The sequence below is a fragment of the Lactuca sativa genome, chromosome 3 (genome assembly GCF_002870075.4).
Source record: "Lactuca sativa cultivar Salinas chromosome 3, Lsat_Salinas_v11, whole genome shotgun sequence".
NCBI classification, from domain to species: Eukaryota; Viridiplantae; Streptophyta; class Magnoliopsida; order Asterales; family Asteraceae; genus Lactuca; species Lactuca sativa.
Window position 1 is genome coordinate 192,152,472 of NC_056625.2, and position 6,243 is coordinate 192,158,714.

Below are 6,243 nucleotides of genomic sequence, written 5' to 3' on the forward strand. Positions count from 1 at the left end.
TACTCGAACCATAACATCACTCCTTAATCTGCTCCGATGTATGGTACTCCAACCATAACATCACTCCTCAGTCTGCACCTTAGAACCTTCAGAATACTCTCTGTATCGAGTATGGGTCCTCTGCTTTCGGTAGTACGGGACCATACTACCTGCCACATCTACCCATACTTTCCACACGGACCATCCCAGAGCTCCTAAGTAGCTACTCAACCTTCTCGTTCACCAATTCCGTCACGCGTGCTCGCTCCTTAGTGAAATGCTCTACTCCACCAGCGTACTCATCTGGCTAAGGTTACTCCCTAGGCTCTTCCTTGGTCCTCCCACTTCTCCGCCATCAGCTGCTGAAGAGCTCCTAATGATGCCAGCCATCTACCTCCTGAATATCGTCATATTCACTCGGTAGCTGACTCCCATCATCGAGAGTTCGACAAAGCATGAAGCAAGCAGCAGTCGGGCATCGAAGAATACATAGAACTCACTCTGGGTGATAGCTCCGCTTGCTCTGCTCATTCTCCAAAGTACCACCGAACTCTGCAACTCTACCCCTCGTGGGTTCTAACTATTCTCTCGATAAGCACCACAATACTCATCTAGGCGTCTCTCCTAGATTACTCCTCTACTCAAATCCCCTAGAAGGATTCCAACTGAATACTCTCACTCATACTCAAAAGCGCATCATATATAACAGCAACTCCTAGGCTAAGGTATCACAAATCAGGCCACTCTAGTCCTAAGATATGAAATACCTAGCATGCCTCTAGCATGCATCATATCTCATAAAATGTATCATAAATATCTCATAACACAAAAGTAGGGGTATTTTGGGAAATCACCGTTCGGGCTCTGGCTGATTGTACACACTGCTCTTTCTCGCTTTCTCTTTGAACTCTTATTCACTTTTAGAAAATCATTTCTTTGAAAACTTTTCTTACTTCCTCAGTTTGAGTCCAGATTTACCCGAAGGTGCATCCGAATCCCTCAAACCAAGGCTTTTATACCAACTTGTAACACCTAAATTTTCAAAACGAATTTTTCATTTAACATAGTTTATCTCTTTAACACTTTTCATAAAAATATCCTTTTTGTTTTAATTACAATACATGACTCTTTTGTTCAATAAAATAATAAACCAAGATCCTCAAAACAAACTCTTCCTCTGGTGTGTATAATCGAGCCGGTGTTGTCCCGTGATCCTAAGAAAACCTGAAACACATAACACAAAACACTGTAAGCACGAAGCTTAGTGAGTTCCCCAAAATACCACATACAACACATATTAGCCACTCGAGGCTATAACTCTATCTGACCCTCTGGTAAATGTGTCTCAGTGGGACCCTCCAGTTCCATAACTCTGTGGACCCTCTGGTCCTAAGCTCGTTGGACCCTCTGGTCCGGTCTGCTTGAGCCTTCCGGCCTCATGAATCGTCGGACCCTCCGGTCTGGTCTATAAACTCCGCATAGCATAAATCACAAAGACATAATGTGTGACATCCCCATTTTCACGGCCAGAAAAGACCAATTTGTTTATGCTTTGTTTTATAAAATCAGAGTAATCTTTTAAAGAAAACAGTTGCAGAATTTGTTCCCAAAACAAAATATGATAAAAATTATCAAAGCATTTCTTTAAAGAAATGTATTTTCATTATATAACAAAATCTCGGGATGTCATGTTCAATACATACCAAAAGCATAAACAGAACAAAATATACCTTACAATAGTTATTCATAACTACTGGCCTATAATCCAAAATCTCTCGTCAAGTCCACTAACTTATACTCTTGTGCCATTAGCTGTAATGCAAAGAAAACTGAGTGGGTCAGGCTTGGGAGCCTGGTGAGCATATAGGGTTTTCGACCCACAATAATATAATTATTATATTCAACCATTGATCAATCAACCTAATTACCCATCACCATTATCTTCTTTATTTCTTAAGGTTTTACCCTATTAATCAACTATCCTTCCTTCATTCATTCCTAAGGATCGACCTAAGGAATTAGCACAAACTTCCATTGCTACATAATGCGCATTTGCCAACATTATCCTTTAAGCGCCTTTGCCAGGATTACGACATTCACTATTAGGCGCATCTGCCAATATTATCCTTAAGCGCATCTGCTAGTATTATGACATTCTCTATTTGGTGCATCTACCAATATTATTCCTAAGCGCATCTGCTAGCATTATGGCATTCTCTTTTAGGTTCATCTACCAATACTATGCTTAGGTGCATCTACTAGTATTATGTCATTCTCTATTTGGTGCATCTACCAATACTATGCTTAAGCGTATCCGCTAGCATTATGACATTCTCTAATTGGTGCATCTGCCAATATCATTCTTAATCATCTTTCATACCTCATCATTTTATCACATATTAACTATCTCATCTACCCATGTTCTACCCAACATATTTGTAGATATAAAATACATATACAGCTTAACTCATTTAAAACTATATAAAACATCCATTCCACACTCATCTCAAATAAACAAAAATATATAAAACCATAGCACATGTTTTATAACAAATACTTCATATTTATGTGTTAGAAGAAAGTAACTACACACTCACCCAAACATATACTTAATACATTCAAACAATACTTGTATTATAACCGTGTTTACGAAAGGGACTATACACCCACACATATAAACAAGTTTATATTATACACATAGCACATATTTCATAGCAAATACTTAATATTTATGCGTTAGAAGAAAGTAACTACACACTCACTTGATTAGAAGATGATCGGACGGTACTACGGCTTGTAGAAGTAGTATTCTTCGGTAGGTCTGGAAGATCTTCACAAAAACCGGATTCCTCGCAGGAAGAGCTTTGGCTCGGGAATTGCACTTATCGAAATCTTCGGGGCCTCGGGACTTGCTTCAGGGCTCGGGAATGATACCGGCGCTTCGGGATAATTATTGCACGAAAAACAATGCAAAAACGCGAGAGAAAGGGAAGAAATGAGCAAAGAACTCGGTTGCCCTCAACATCCTTTTATAGGGGGCTGGAACTTCGATTTACGCTGGGCGTAAATTACATTTACACTGGGCGTAATGGGGATAAGACCGCTGACTCCCCCCTTTGGATAATATCGGAATTTATATTTAAATTAAATACCGAAAATATTTAACAAATTTCAAAAATTCATATCTTCCTCATACGAACTCCGTTTTTGATGTTCTTTATACCCCACGTAGGTGAGACTACGCTCTACAACTTTCGTTTAGACTCCGTCGGCTAATTTTGACTTCATTTTTCTTATTTATTTTTAGTAGGCCGGGACAAGAAAACTCCGTTATAAATTCATAACTTCTTCATCCGATGTCCGTTTTCGCCTGTATTTTTATTGTTTTACTACAATTAACGACATCTTCGATTCTCGTTTCGATTGTTTCGGTTAAAAACCGATCGGTCTCAAATCGAGTATTCGGGCTGCATATCGCTATGTCGAAACTTAGAAAAATCATAACTTCCTCATACCAAGTCAGATTTGTACGTTCTTTTTATGCACGCTCATGGTTTAACGAAATCTACGACTTTCGTTTAGATTCCTAAGGCTAAATATCACTCTAACGTAAATTCACTTTTTACGTCATTCAGCGTCGTGCCGGTTTTGTCGCGAAACTTCGACAGGTCATAACTTCTTCGTTATAACTCGGATTTTGGCATTCTTTATATGCACGGAAACCATGTGACATATACTACAACTTGGTTAAGATTAATCCTTCTAAATAATCTTCCATCAAAAAGTCATTTTTGATGCTTATCGTCTCTAAATTGACTAGCCTGGATCTACGGGAGTTACATAATGCATAACATGTCACATACAACAGGATAACATAATACTCAATGTAAGCACATAAGACCTTCCGGTCACACATAACTACCACTCTAGGTAAAGTATAGTGAGAAGACTCACCTCATATATCTCGGTAAATCTCTGACTCGGTAGAAATATGGTTTAGCCTCCGCCTGATCACATAAGGTAAATACTCTCATAAATATTACTCTCGAGACTAGACTCAACTCTCTCTTGGCATCCTCGGAAGGGTAAAAGACCATTTTACCCCTCTCCTGGCTCAACGGCCCTATTGTTGACCACACCCTAAAAGTCAACAAAAGTCAACGGTCAAACTTTGACCCGACTTGACGAGTGCACTTGGGCGACTCGGCGAGTCTACACGTATCCACTATCTCTCTAATCTCGCTTTGCACATCGAGTCTTTCCCCTTACTCGATGAGCTACACCAGGCATGAACCATGGGGCCACCCCGACTCAACTCGCCGAGTCTCAAGATCAAGTCGCCGAGTTCCACCTTGAACTCTAGTCCTCTATTCCCCCTCTGACTCACTGAGTCATTCCCGCAACTCGGCAAGTTACTCACTGAGTGACTTACGGGAAACCCTAGCCCTACTCGTCGAGTCTACCCTTGGACTCGGCGAGTTCATGCAATGCATAAACTCAATTGGCTTCCTAAGGTCAGATATGTTCCTTTGATCCATAGATCTGACCTTCCCAAGCCTGATAATCACGTAAAGCTCGGATCTTGACACTCATGTGACGTCTAGGAGGTTTCACTTGGTGATTTAGCCCTAAAAACAACACCCTAAGCTTATTACCTCCATAGCTCAACATAAAGCAAGCTGGAATAAGCTCTTTAGACTACTATGGGTCCAAATCTGAAGTCTCAATATGAATAGGGTCCATATTCTCACAATTCATTCCAATAAAGGACATAAAAACTCTACATCTATGGATTCCTTTAACAAAACAGATAAACCGGCGATATAATACCTCAAAGATGAAGTCTTTTGCTAGAAATCCCAAGATGCACAACCTCTTTGGTCTCCTCTAAGTTAGAATCACCTCCTTCTTGCAAGAATCAACCACAAAGATCAAGAAATGGCTCCTTTCTTCTCACAAACGCTCTAGCTCTTTTAAGGTTTCTCTCTGGGGGTTGGTAGCCGCAAATGACGGACCTAAGGGCCTTTAAATAGGTCCTAAAGCCGGGAAATTTGGGTTTCAATAAACCGCACGGACTCGCCGAGTCCACTCATGAACTCACCAAGTCCGGTCATTAATCCGGATGAGAATTCGCGACCCTACTCGACGAGTCCCTCCACAAACTCCAAAATAAATGAATAAAATAATATACCTGGGAATCTGGATGTTATAGTTCACACCAGATGTGCTTTGATTACTGGGAGTTGAGCAAGTTGACGGTCAAGAACCGTTACCCCTTACCAAGGATCCATGATATATTCGATCAGTTACAAGGAGCGTCTTTGTTCTCTAAGATAGATTTGAGGTCTGGATATCATCAGATAAGAGTGCGGGATGAGGATATCCAGAAGACGGCGTTCAGGAATTGTTACGGGCATTACGAGTTCGTGGTGATGCCTTTTGGGCTCACCAATGCCTCGACAACGTTCATGGATCTCATGAACAGGGTGTGCAGGCCGATGTTGGATCGATCGGTGATCATGTTCATCGATGATATTCTAGTGTATTTGAGATTCCGAGAGTAGCATGAGGAGCATTTGAAGGAGATCCTTGGGGTTTTGAGATTGGAGAGGCTTTACGCCAAATTATCCAAGTGTGATTTCTAGTTACGAGAGGTCTATTGGTCAATCCAGCCAAGATTGAGGCGATGATGAGTTGGGAGGTGCCGAGATCCCCCACCGAGATCGGGATTTTTCTGAGGTTGGTCGGCTACTATTGGAGATTTATCAAGGATTTCTCCAAGATTGCCGTGCCACTCACCGGGTTGACTTGGAAGGACGTTGCTTTTATGTGGGGTCCAGAGCAGCAGACCTCATTTGAGACTCTTCGCCAGAGAATGTGTGAAGTCCCGATGGTATCCCTTCCAGAGGGAATGGAGGATTTCATGGTGTATTGTGACACATCGATATCGGGGTTGAGTGTGGTACTTATGTAGAGAGGGCACGTGATAGCGTACGCATCGAGGCAACTGAAGCCTCACGAGGTGAGGTATCCAACCCATGATTTGGATTCAGGGGTTGTGGTGTTCACCCTCAAGATATGGCGTCACTATTTGTATGGGGTTTGTGTATCATATACACAGACCATAAGAGTTTGAAGTACTTGATGGATCAGCCCAACCTGAACATGCGCCATAGGAGATGGTTGGATGTGGTAAAGGATTATGACTGCGAGATCCTGTACCACCTGGGAAAGGCTAACGTTGTAGCTGATGCCATGAGCCGT